This window comes from Hordeum vulgare, chromosome 7H (genome assembly GCF_904849725.1).
Source record: "Hordeum vulgare subsp. vulgare chromosome 7H, MorexV3_pseudomolecules_assembly, whole genome shotgun sequence".
NCBI lineage: Eukaryota > Viridiplantae > Streptophyta > Magnoliopsida > Poales > Poaceae > Hordeum > Hordeum vulgare.
The window spans coordinates 96758271-96772953 of record NC_058524.1 but is presented as its reverse complement, the minus strand read 5'-3'; positions in this window follow the sequence as shown (position 1 = coordinate 96772953).

Here is a 14683-nt window from a genome sequence, read left to right as displayed (position 1 = left end):
CAGGAAAGCCGCGAGATTTGTTCATCGCCAATAGCCTTGCGGCGTCTTCAGCAGTGGGAGATCTCAAATACTCCTCGCCAAACACTTGCACAATTCCCACTACAAAACGCTTGACACACATGATGGCTTGGCTCTCACCCATAGCCAAGTGATCATCAACTAGATCAGCCGGGATACCGTATGCCAACATACGCAAAACGGATGTCACCTTCAGAAAGGTGATATGCCCGAGCTCTCCGGCGGCATTCCTCCTTTGCTGGAAAAACCGGTCATGGCTCGCTAGTTTCTCTGCAATGCGCCTGAACAAGTCGGTGCTCATCCTAAACCGGCGACGAAAATGCGACTCCAGGTATGTGGGATTCTCCACGAAATAGTTCTTCATCAATCTGTTATGGGCATCAATCCTATCTCTCCAAATTTTCTCCCGACCCATAACCGAACCACCGTGCTTCGGTTTTTTATTGATATGCATAGCTATGATCATTGCAAGACCCTCCTCCTCTTCCATATCAAATTCTTCTTCGCAAGAATCATACGACGAACTCATCTACAATGTTCAATACTACACTATAAAAACTACAATTCAAAACATGCACCAAATTCATGAAGTTTGAGCAATACATACCTTGTAGGCGTTTTGCCGAACACCTTGCGGGCGCGGCGCGGCAGCGAGCGCTCGGGCGTTGTTCCTCGGATGACGGAGGCGCGTGAGGGCCGGCGGGACTAGGAGGGGGTGGGGCGGAAGCGCGGCGGTGCGGGGATAGGCTGGGGAAGCGCCTGAACGGTCGCCGGAGGGCGCGGGCGGCGGCGGCGGCGCGGCCGGATGGGGGGTGGAAGTGGGAGGGCGAGCACGCGAGAGTCCAGCGCGTGGAGCGGGCGCAGCAAATAAGCGGCGTGCGATTGCGTTTCAGCCAGCGCGCTGAACTGCATATGCCGCGCGCGCCATTTTTGCGCGCCCGCTGGAGCCACCCGCCGCGTTGCGCGCGCGCTAAACGGTCTAATTTGCGGCGCGGCGCTAGTTTAGCGCGGCTGTTGGAGATGCTCTTAAAGCCTTATGCATCATGGATCATGAGATTCATCAGGACAAGGTCTTCAATTCACTATAAGGCATACTTTCACAATCATCTCAGCTATTTGTCGTCGGTTGAAATTCTTCAAAGTACAATTTACTCGGTTTCTCGTAAAGGGAAAGCTGTCATCGAAGAATACACAGATCCATTGGATGGTCAATTTGGTCTGCCAACATATCAATCAGCACGTGATCAAACTGCCTCCCAAGATACTACAGCAAAAACCTCGGCTCAAAATCGTCAAGGTTCTGCTCCTCATGTGATGTTTGATCGCGAACTCCTCATGAGACTTCATCAATAGTTTATTGTAATCATAATTGGGTTAAGTGTGAGCTTGCTTCTATTATGCATAACATGATAGTGATGCAAAACTCGGTGAGGGAAAATCACTACTACACTCATGAGACTTTTGACCGCAGCTCGGCCATTCTATCACTTCTCAAGTCAGCTCAAGAACTTGCAACCATAGACTTTGAGCAAAACTTTTATTGGTTGTACCCACCCAAGAAGAAGTACAAGAAAGTTCAAGTTCCTCCACTAGATCCCAACTCATATTCGTCATCATGCACCACTGATGAAGCTGAAGACCTCGATGACACGGTTGCTTGTCCTTCATGAACAACGGACAACTATAACAATGTTGGTGCTCCTCCACCACCTTCGAGCTGAAATTATTCACGGGCGTTAGTCCTCAATTTCGTCTCCTTTTGGTCATTTGATGACAAAGGGGAGAAATTTGAGTTTAGCCTTCAAGCGGGTCTTTATATGGGTTGATACTTTTGATTAAGTTAAACTCTCGTTCTTCTGCGGTGTTTATTGTAACAAGTTGTAAACTTAAGTCCAATGGTGCTTTGACTCTTTTGAATCATTTACTGCATGCTTATTCCTCAAATTTATCTATGCACGCATGCTGAATCTTATGAGGCGCCATTTTCCACCATGCATTTGAAACTCTTCATATCATATGTTCAATGCATGAATGGATTCCAAGATATAAGGGGAGATCTCCACAATTTCATCCTGCCGTGTACATTTGCAATCCAAAGAAAATTCTTCAACATGCACATCTTCAGGGGGAGTTCCTCTATATCTTGCAATCAAATTATTCATACATTGTACTTACACTTCATATTTGTTCACTGTTAAAAACTTAACCTATTTTTCATCAATCACCAAAAAGGGGGACATTGTAAGTGCATTTAGTCCCCCTTAGTAGTTTTGGAGTATTGAAGACAAATAGGTTAAGGGACTAATGTGTTTGTGATTGTACATAGGTATTATAGTCCCTCAAGAGTTTGGTTTAACCGACGAAATACGAGCCCTGAAATTTATTTATTCAAGTGAAGACTTTGATGCTCTTCTTGAAGAAATTGAAGTGAAGTATTTGGTGTGACCTTTGCACAAATTGAAGTGATGACTTTGAAGCTTGAAGATTTGTTTTCATAGTTTCCTTTTCTTCTTGATGAGTCATAGGAAAAACCGTACTATTAAAGGTGGTCGAAGTAATACATATACATATTTCCAAGTCACACTCTTCTCAAAACATACACCTACCTATTTCTTCGAGTGAGGACTTTGGAAATCTCTTAGAGTGTAGTCGAGTTCTTTAGTGACACATACACAGTTCTTTTGGTTGCTGAGGCAATTGATTTGTCTCACGATTTAGGATTTTTCCAAGAACATTGCCTACCATGAGGAAAGTGATATCCCCGAGGAATTTGAGAGTTCAAATTTTTGACCGTTGTTGCACTATGTGCTAGGTGTCAAGTGGATCCTAATCCTGACAACAGTCATTTCTGAAAGGGCATTTATGTCATATCACATCGGGTTGCCCATGGCTATAAATAGCCGCCCCCACAACCATAAGCTGGCTGGCTACTCCGAGAGAGATATTTACAAGTGTCATCTAGATAAACCCTTCATCTAAAGATTTGGAGTGAATCCGAAGTGAGGAAAAACCCATACACCCACAACCTCAAAGTGATTGAGCATCACTAAAGAAATTTACCTCGATGGAACCTACGTGTGTTACCCTTGAAGACTGTGTATCTTTGAGACGGTTAGGCATCATGAGCTAGAGCATCCAAGAGTAATTGTGTATTATTGGGTGACCAAGTCTGTGAGGGTTTGGAAGTCAACATTGAAGACTTACCATTAGTGATTGGACCGTGTCTAATTGACTTTAGCTCAAGGAGAATTTGGTGAAGACTTAGTGTCCTCTCGTTTGAATTCCACGCCGCTCCAACCAGATGTACAACTGTCAAAGCAGTTGGAACTGGTAGAACAAATATTTTTTCTTCACCGAGCAAGTTGTTCTATTTCTTCAACCCTTTCATTACCTCATTTACATGTTGATGAAATTGCTCCCTGCTGTTTGAGGACTTTCTCAATTTTCTCAATCCATATTCTTTAGTCAATTTACCTTCCACCTTCTTATCCTGATCACATGCTACTTGTACCTCATTTATGCCCTATTTCTTGATGACGACTTTGTTGTTACCATGTTCAGTATACATTGAAGTACTTTCTATGATGCTAAGTATTGCATCACTCAATATCTCTTCACTAAGTAATTCCTCGGTGAAGAATTTGTAAAAATCTCCAAATCACCCCCTCTGGTCGATATAACGCACTTTCAAAAAGACATCATTTGCCACTCTCTATGTTCGCGGAAAACACTCTAGAATATCCTCCCAACCGGCAACCGGGTCGTCCTCCTGCCCGAGCAGGTCTGATGATGTTATCCTTGTTTTGCAGGCGGATGGAAGGATTTTGGGGGGTCGGGCGTGGCGGAGGTGTACGCTGCTCCTTGTGGTACACATTCACTCCCTGCGATGATGCTTCCCTCTCCCGCTGCCTTCGTCACCAGTTCCTACGGGTGATGTTGTCTGGCTTGCACGTCAAAGCCGAGGACAATACACCAATAACGATGCCAAAGAAGCCTTCATATGGTGGCGGTGTGGGGCTTTTTGGTCAACATCTAGGGTGGCGGATGCAGATCAGCAATGAGGTTGGGGGAGCAATGGTGGATGATGACAACTCAGACGCAAGAAATGGTAGACGTACGTGAGAAGAGGGTGGTGGGTTTGGTAGACTCTAGGGCATTTAGTGCAATTTTCGGTGGGGTCAGTTATGTGGTCTGACATGGTGGGCTCCGACGAATGCGACCTGGCCTCCCCATGTCCACCCTAGATTTGCCTGGATATGAGGGGTGTCGGTCAGCCGCGTGTTTGAGTCATCCGACTGGTTGGTTTTTTTATCGATCAGTGATCGGGCCGCCCATCACGGCATTTGAGTCCGGCTTGAGGCGTCAGACTATTGATGCTCTTAGGACTCGATTTTTGCAAGCCACGGGACGTGGCCTGAAGTGATCGGATGACCCTTTTTGTGGGAAAGCATTTGTCGACTACCTGATGCGGAGTACTTGTAGATGTAGATGCTCATACACACACATATATCCTCATCCCTATAAATGCACGTACATACACTCTATCCCAGCAAGAACCTCCAAGAGACTGAGTCAGAATATTGTCTTGAGATTGATGAAGTCACCATAGACGCCTTCGTAGTCGAAGAGAACGTCTCCTTCCACTAAAGCACATTGCAAGGAAGGCCTGAAATAAACCCAGTATTTTTTTTGAAACGTGATCCCTTAGGGACCGATTCATTTAAAAAGGTCAAAGAGAATTGCTCGGTTAATTAACAGGAAACCATGTGAAAACCATCACATCATGCCCACAAAAACAAGGCACGTAGGGCGACCTCGCAACCCACACAAGAACGCACACACACCACAGAAACGAAAAGAGTCATCGAGGTTGCAGCTCAGCATCATCATCATCACACCTCCGCAAGGGCGACTCCAACTCCACCATTCATGACCACCGAATAATCCCTGATCACAAACAAGTGTCGAGGCTTGCAATGTCCGATGCCAAGCAGTCAGCCTCACATGCCAGCGACAAAGTAGCTCCGACTCTGTCGAGGAGCATTACAGTAGAAAAGCATTGGGCTTGCATCGAGCCAACGCCGGAGACGACCACCTGTCTTATGTTATTTTCACCACAAGGGCCCCTCCACGGAAGCTACGACATCATGAAGATAAAGCAAGGCATGACGACCCCTCAAACATGCTAGAAGAGACCGACTACCAAGAACCATCAGCAAATTCGACTCCGCTCGAAACCGCCATTGTTGCCTGATACGTCTCCAACATATCTATAATTTATTATTATTCCATGCTAATATATTATCATCCAAGGATACTTTTTGGGTCATAATTTACCAATTTATGTTATTTTTGAGCACTAACCTATTGACCAAGTTCCCACTACCAGTTGTTGTTTTCTGTGTGTTTTTTACTTTGAGATTTACAGTACCAAACGAAGTCTAATTGCCCCGAAACTATTTTATGAATTTTTCTGGACCAAAAGAAGACTTGGAAGCTTGGAGAGAAGGTCGGAAGCCACATGAGGGAGGCACAAGCCAACAGTGCGCGACCAGGGGGGTCGGCGCGTCCTCATGGCTTGTCCCTCCCTGTGGCCCCTCTACTTCCATTCTCTATCCTATAAATTCACATATATTCCAAAACCCTAAATATCATAGAAAAATACTATTTCCGCCACCGCACGTCTCTATTCCACGGTGATCCCATCTGGAGCTCCGTTCCGGCACCCTATCCGAGGGGGGATTGATCATGAAGGGCCTCCTCATCAACCTTGCGTCCCTCGCGATGATGTGTGAGTAGTTCACCATAGACCAATGGGTCTGTAGTTAGTACCTAGATGGCTATCTCTCTCTTGATCTTTAATATAATGATCATCGCACCTTCGCTTTGATCTATCTGATGTAATTCTTTTGTATGGTGTGTTTATTGGTATCCGATGAATTGTGGGTTTATGTTCATATTATTCATGAAAAGTATTGAGTCTTATCTAAAATTATTATGATTCTTATTTTCATGATCATCATAGCTTCTTAATTCTCTCTAATGTATTCAATTGCTTTTGTCAAGTAGTTTGGTATTTCTTCAGTGAAAGGGGTGCGTTGTAGTGGGTTCAACTTGAGGAGTTTCTGTATCCAAGTGACAAAAGGGGACAAGTTGCATATCTTTTTTATTTCCACTAAGGATAAGATGATCGGGTTTATTCATATTGATTGGGTTTACTTTGTCTACATCATATCATCGTTCTCCAAGCATTGCTCTTTTTGTCATGAACTTAATACATAGAGAGGCAAGCATAAAAGCGCTCTTGAAGTGGAGTAATAGTAGTAGGTGCAGGCAGGAGCCAACCTATTTTCTTATGGACGTGATGCATATATACACATGATCATTGCCATGAAAATCATATAACTATGCGCTTTTCTGTCAATTGCCCAATAGTAATTCGTTTACTTACCATATGTTGCTTTCATGTGAGATGCCACTAGAGAACACTATGGCCCCCGGGTCTATTCACTTATAAATTCACAAAACTTATATTTTCCTTGATGTTCCTATTTGTATTTTATTTATTTATTTTATTTAAAATTATCTACAATTATCTACACACCTCATTTTCTTGGAAATAACGAGATCAAGGGGATTGACAACCCTCTTGCCCGTGTTGGGTGCAAGTTGTTTGCTCTTCTGTGTGCAGTGGCTGAAGACAATTGAGGATTGATATTCCTATTGGTTCGATAAACCTCGATTTCTTAACTGAGGTAAATACTAACCCGTATTGTGCTGCAATTACCCGTTCCTCTTCACAGAAAACCCAACGCAGATCACAAGTATCAGGAAGAATTTATGGCCCCATTGCGGCTGGATATCATCACCAACTATCAAGTAACTTCACACAAATTATCATTCAATTTTTATTCTTTTTATTTGCTGTTATAATTTTCTTGCTTAAAGAAATCAAAAAAAATTTCTTGCTTGCTTAGTTGTTATCTTTACCTTTGTCACACCAAAACAAAAGGTAAAATGCAAAAATTAAGATAAATGGATCCTTATCCACTAGCTAATCTTTTCAAAAGACACGTTTATGTTCAAACAATTGCTAGTGAGAGTGCACTAGATTATCTTTATGAGGTCTTGCTTGAAAATCATGAATCTAAAAATCAGGAAATTTATAAAGCGATTCATGACAGTTCCTTGAACGAAAAGCATGACTGCCATGTTGTTAGTATAAATTGTATGAATATCAATTGTGCTAACGATCATGATTGGGGTGATAATCATGATGTTGCTTGTGATCTTGATAATCCTATGCTTCATGATGAATCTATTATCGATTATCATACTTGCAACACTACTAAAAGTGGGCTTGGAAGAGCGTCAACTTTAGGTAATAATGATCCCACTACCTTGGAAGATTATAAGACTTGTATGCATATGGATCATAAGGAGAACATTTTACAAGATAGATATATTGTTGAATTTGAATACGATACTACATGTAGTTTTTATGAGAGAGGCAAATATGGTTATAGAAATTTTCATTTTACTCACTTACCTCTCTTCGTACTTGCATTTGCTAAACACTTCTTCTCTTGACAATTTGTTTGCTTATAAAATGTGTTTGCATAGGAAGCATGTTAGACTTAAATGTGCTTTTCACATGATTTATTTTGTTCTCTTTGAGCTCACTTCTTGTCTTTTACTTGATCATCATTATTATCTCAATCCTACCTTAATGTCTATAAAGAAAGAGCTGTTTGAGAGACAACCCAATAGTTAACATTCATTTATTTATTTGTCTTAAGTTTTCAGAATTTTTGGTGTTACACAAGTATAGGTTCTTTATAGATCATTACTAAATGTTATGATTTAAACATGTTCTATTTTTTGCTTGCATAGTTTGCTTGTTTTGATGATGTTATGGATTGTATCGGGGGGTATAAGCTAACGGATCTCACGAAGTTTTGATGATGTTTTTTGCTTGCATAGTTTGCTTGTTTTGATGATGCTTATACTAACAGATCTCACGAAGTTTTGTCAAGTTTTGAGTGATTGAAGTTTTCAAGTTTTGGTTGTTACTGTGATGGACAAAGGAATACGGAGCGATTGGAGCCTAAGCTTGGGGATGCCCAAGGCACCCCAAGGTAATATTATAGGAAGACTAAAGTGTCTAAGCTGGGGAATGCCACGGAAGGCATCCACTCTTTTGTCTCAATCCATCGGTAGTCACTTGGAACTATTATTTTATTCGTCACATGATATGAGTTTTGCTTGGAGCGTCGTTTGCTTTATTTTGGTTTTTTTAGTTTGCCACAATCATCATTTCCTGGACACACCAACTTGAGAGGTACACGCATTTATCATGATTTGTTAGAATACTCTATGTGCTTCACTTATATCTTGTGAGCTTAGTAATTGCTCTAGTACTTCACTTATATCTTTTTGAGCACGGTGACATGTAGATTTTATAGAAATATTTGCACACTTGTTCTTCACTTATATTTGTTTGAGAGTTAATGAATGGTAATGGCGATTTACGTGGGTCATAAGGCTAGTCCAAAAATAATAGGTATTCAATGAATGATAAACAAAATCATCATGTAGCACATAAAGAGAAATTGTGAGTTAATGATATTGGTGTGGTAATATGAAAAAGGTGTGAGGGCATCATTGTTGATTCGTAGAAGTACTTGTATTAAGAGGTGTAAATTTCTTGTTTGTCTGGATATTAAAAAGGCATGGCAGGGGTGTGTGAGAATTTTTATTCCTCGTTAAAATCCTAGTGTTGTTTCAGGTTGGAGGCGTGCGATGGTTAACTCCTCCCAACCCCCTCCCTCAAGGCATGCAAGTAGTCCGTTGATTTATGATAAAACTAATAAAACTTTGCAATAAGTATATGAGTTCTTCATGACTAGTGTGAAACCATGGACATGTGAAATCCCATTGCCTCGTATTTTGTTAGCCTCTTTGGTACCAAGCATTTCCCATTCTCACCTCGAGGAACGGTGCAAACTTCGTTGGTACATCCAAACCATGTGGCATCATACGCTCTATCACACATAATCCTTCCTATATTTTCCTCAAAACAGCCACCATACTTACCTATCATGGCATTTCCATAGCCATTCCGAGATATATTGACATGAAAATTCCATCGTTACATCATATCGCTAGTTCGTGCATCATCATATTGCTTTGCATGATCATATATATTTGACATAGAATTTGTGGCAAAGCCACCATTCATCATATTGCTGATACATGTCATGCTAGATCATTGCACATCCTAGTACACTACTAGAGGCATTCATATTGAGTCATATCTATTCACAGTTCTTTATACTGAGCTTTCATTGAGTTGTAAGTGAATAAAATTGTGATAATCATCATTATTAGAGAATTTTTCTAGCGAGGAAAGAAAAATGGGGGAGGCCAAATGAGCCCATCATATATAAAAAATAAAAAAATGAATGAAAGAAAAAGAGAGAAGGCACTTTGCTACTATCCTTTACCACACTTGTGCCTCAAAGTGGCACCTTGTTCTACATATAGAGAGTCTCGTGATATGTCATTTTCATAAGCTAGTGGGAATCGCTTTTTCATTGTGATAAACTTGGATTGCATATTCCAATGACAGGCTTCCTCAAATGCCTGAGGTCCTCATGAGCAAGCAAGTTGGATGCACACCCCACTTAGCTTCAGTTGAGCTTTCATAAACTTATAGCTCTAGTGCATCAATTGCATGGCAATCCCTAATCCTTCCATTGATATCTACCGTGGGTATCTACATAGCCCTTCGGTATGCAAAGTTGATGTGAGACTATCTTCTCCACTTTTTACCCCTTTAATATATACCACCATACTCCATTCCACCCTTACGCTATGTCCATGGTTCACGATCATGTATTGCGTGAAGGATAAAATGTTGATTCACATTGAAAAAGTACGATCCAATCGCCTGACTTGGACACCGCGGTGCTTGACATTTGTATTAATGTGGTGAAGACGGAGCCATGCTCTGCTAATATGATAAGATGAATGGGGGTAAACATTATTTTAGAATCGTATACTTTGAAAGATTGGTGAATTTGTTGCTTGCACTTATAATTATTACTATGTTGATGTTTGTTGATTCATCACTTCTCAATGAGCGTACATGCAAAAGATGACATACTGGGTACCATGTCACATCAAAAATTCTGTTTTTATCATTTACCTACTCCAGGACGAGCAGAAATTAAGCTTGGGGATGCTTGACACGTCTCCAACGTATCTATAATTTTTTATTGTTCCATGGTGATATATTACCATCCTACGATACTTTTTGGGTCATAATTTACCAATTTATATTATTTTTGAGCACTAACTTATTGACACAGTGCCCAATGCTAGTTGTTGTTTTCTGCGTGTTTTTTATGTTTCAGGTTTACGGTACCAAACGAAGTCCAATAGCCACAAAAGTTTTTTATGATTTTTATGGACTAAAAGAAGACCTTGAAGCTTCGGAAGAAGGTTGAAAGCAACATGAGGGAGGCACAAGCCAACAGGACGCGGCCAGGGGGGTCGGCGTGCCCTGATGGCTTGTCCCTCTCTGGTGGCCCCCTACCTCTGTTCTCTGGCCTGTAAATTCATATATATTCCAAAAACCCTAAATATCAGAGAGAAACACTTTTTCCGCTGCCGCAAGTCTCTGTTCCACGACGATCCCACCGGGAGCTCCATTTCAGCAACCTCCCGGAGGGGAGATCGATCATGGAGGGCCTCTTCATCAACCTTGTTGCCCTCGTGATGATGTGTGAGTAGTTCACCACAGACCTACGAGTCCGTTGTTAGTACCTAGATGGCTATATCTCTCTTGATCTTCAATATAATGATCATCGCATCTTCGCTTTCATCTATCTGATGTAATTATTTTGTATGGAGTGTTTGTTGGGATCCGATGAATTGTGGGTTTATGTTCAGATTATTCATGAAAAGTATTTGAGTCTTCTCTGAAATTATTATGATTCTTATTTGCATGACCATCATAGCTTCGTAATTCTCTGTGATATATTGAATTTATTTGGCCAAGTAGTTTGGTATTTCTTTAGTGAGAGGGGTGTGTTGTAGTAGGTTCAACCTAAGGAGTTTATATATCCCAGTGAGAGAAGGGGACAAGTTGCGTCTTTGTGTTGTTGTCACTAAGGATAAAATGATGGGACTTATTCATATTGATTGAGTTTACTTTTTCTACATCATGTCATCATTCTGCAAGCATTGCTCTGTTCGTCATGAACCTAATACGTAGAGAGGCAAGCATAGAAGTGCTCTAGAAGTGGAGTAATAGTAGTAGGTGCATGCAGGAGTCGGCGTATTTGCTTATGGACGTGATGCCTATATACACATGATCATTGTCGTGAAAATCGCATAACAATCCGCTTTTCTGTCAATTGCCCAACAATAATTTGTCTATCCACCATATGTTACTTTCATCACAAATGCCACTAGAGAACACTATGGCCCCTAGATCTATTCACTTATAAACTCACAAAACTTATATTTTCCTTATTGTTCTTATTTGTCTTTTATTTAATTTTGCAATTTACAATTACCTACACACCTCATTTGCTTGCAAATAACGAGATCAAGGGGATTGACAACCCTCTTGCTAAATCTGAGAATGGTTTTAGAAAAACTGGTCTAAATGGTTTTGTTTTTATACTGGGTTTTGAATGGTTTAGGTTATATTGGGCTCACGCTTTTTAAGTTTGGTTTGGTTTGGATTTACACAGAAAGCAGTTTGGATATGGGTGGTTTTGGGCCTAAACCGTTTGGTTTATTTTGGGCTAGAAATTGCGGGTGCATTCCGGTTATTGCCCCGGTGCACGGCTCCACCCCAACCCCATTCACCTGATGCGCCGCTGGCCCACGCACGCAAGGGCCACCATCGCCCCTGCCCCGCAGCCGCCGCCGGCGGCGATGGGCGGCCTGCTGAGCACGTCAGCATCGTCGTCATCGACCTCCGTCTCCCTCGGCCTCGGCTCCCCCACCGCCACCGCCGACAACGGCTCCCTCAAGTCCCTTGCCATTGACGCGCCCCGCCGCAGCCTGCACCTGGCCAGCGCCGCCAGCCCGGATACCCCCACGCTGGCCTCTTCACACGACGTCGACGCTTCTTCTGGCGCCGGAGGGAAGAGGAACAGGAGGCCTCGTGTCTCTGCCGGTGCTGTCACCGTTGCTTCCCCGGATGATGGGGAGTTGGGTGGCGGCGGCGGCGAGGTTAGCGCTTTTGGTGGCACCGGCAACGGCTCTGGTGTTCGGGGGACGCGCACGAGCTTGTAGTCAGGGTCTTGGCAGCCTGTAGATCCAGATGCTCCAGCGGAGATGGAGCTCGAACCGGATGGAGGAGGGTCAGGGTCTGGAAGCAAGGTACACGACGAAATGCCACACTCGTGCGCAGAGGGGGCGGCGAAGCGGCGGAAGGGCATATCATCTCGGCTGGACGACTACATGACTTATTGAGAGAGTAACAGTGTCAACCATTGATCAAATAGTTCTTAACCCATTTCTATAAACAGTTCCAACCCATAGTTAAAGGATTGGTTTAGTTCAGTTTGGGTAAGAAAAATAGCAGGTTTGGTTTTGGTTGGGTGTCAAGCTAGCTCATATGGGTTTGCTTTAAGTTCAGATTTGAAGCTAGCTCATGTGGGTTTGGTTGAGGTACAGTTCACGTACCCAACCATTCTCAGATTTACCTCTTGCCCGTGTTGGGTGCAAGTTGTATGCTCTTTTGTGTGCAGCCGCTCAAGACGGTTGAGGATTGATATTGCTATTGGTTCGATTAACCTTGGTTTCTTAATTGAGCGAAATACTTACTCGTATTGTGCTGCAATTACTCGTTCCTCTTCATGGAAAAGCCAACGTAGATCACAAATATCATTGCGACATACAGGAAGCCGCGCAAACATCTGCATTGTCGGACGGGCACCCGACAACCGCAATGCAGCGAGTGTCCATACCATGAAGCATGCAAACGAGATCCAAAGCTCTTCAAGGCGACGCCTCAAAGAGGGAAGCGACGATGTCGACGCCATCGTCCAACCCTACCAGGCCTTAGGATTTCAACCAAAGAGAAAATACAAGGTTGAAGGAGGATGCGGGGCTCCACGGTGACGCCATCAAGAAGGTTATCCGACGCCCACGGGCACCGACGCCACAGCCCGACAAGACCTGGCAAGCTTTCGCTCGGAGCAAACCAACACCACTAGCACCCCATGCACAACACCTCCGCTGGCCGACCCATCTCTCACAGAGCCACCGTGCCGGGAGCACTCGAGAGCCACCAAGCTGGACACCCCCCACCGGCGAGAAACCGACTAGCAAAATCCGGTCATATTTGGAATAACACAACCGTAGCACCACGAGGAGCCACCAAGTCTAGCGCATCGCTGGCCCGCGCGAGGACACGCCCATAGAGCAGGGAGGGGCGCACCCGCGCCTACTTGTCGGAGAAGAGGAGCTGGCCTAACGACTAGAGCCCGCCAATGAAGTTGTCGCGGCTGCCACTCGCGAGAGCCCGTGCTCGGGAGCCGCCACGCGGGAGAAGATCTACTGGGAAAGAGCCCAGCTGACCGCCGATGGAGCAGTCGACCGGCCTGGATCCGCCGCACCATTAAGAAGGCGACCGATCCTCCCCCACCCTCCCGCGGCAAGCCGAGAGGAAGACGACCTACCCACCGCCGTTCGCAGTCGGGGCTTAGCCCGGTGGCCTCCTCTGGGGACTACGAGGGGGGTACATGGGGCGGGAGGTCAGCACGATGGCGCTGCTAGATTTTCGACCATGCTGCATCGGATGAGATGACACCTAGTAAAATATGAGCAGGGTGTCAAGTCTAGGACTTGAACTTTGATGACATGGGATACCATTGTTCTTCTAACCATCCAACCATGGTTTTGTTTGATTTTTGAGGGAAATTGATTCGCCTCTTTTCGGGAAAGGGGGATAATGTGTCGTTTGACGTCTCAAACACTAGCATTGATCATAAACCCGCATATGTGTCGTGTTCTAAGGCTAGTCGGATCGGTCAATTCTTTTTGGCCATGACCATTGGTTCGGTGTTCAATATTCAGAACTAGACGAAGCAATTGAGATTACCCTTGCGAGGGACATTTAAAGGTCATTTCTTATGACTCGGGAGCATGCATTGAAATCCAGTGACACGGGAGGGGCTTAGCAAATCCTATTTGACGCGACACACGCACGTTATAGTGCAATTTTGCAAACGGGCGTGTGTAGGAGCCCAAGCTGGGCCGACCCATTCTATTTATGCTTCTTTCAAAAACACTAAAAAGGTGACGCAACTAGGATTCGAACCCACGTCCCTGTTATGAACACGGAGGTATAACAACCTGGTCATCACCCTTGTTCTGCAGCACACCATTTCACTTACGCCTTTTATTCGGTTTCTTTTAGTTCGCAAAAGCCCTCTTTGCGAAGTTCAACATTTTTTTCTTGTTCCTTTTTATTTTCTTAATGCATCATTTAAAAAAAATCATGACCTTTTTTCTAAATTGATGAACTTTTTAAAAAATAGATAATTTCTTTTTCAAATTCTCATGAAGTTTTTTCAGATTCAATGCACTTCTTTTAAAATCCTTGAACATTTTTTTGAAATACGAAGAACCCTTTTAT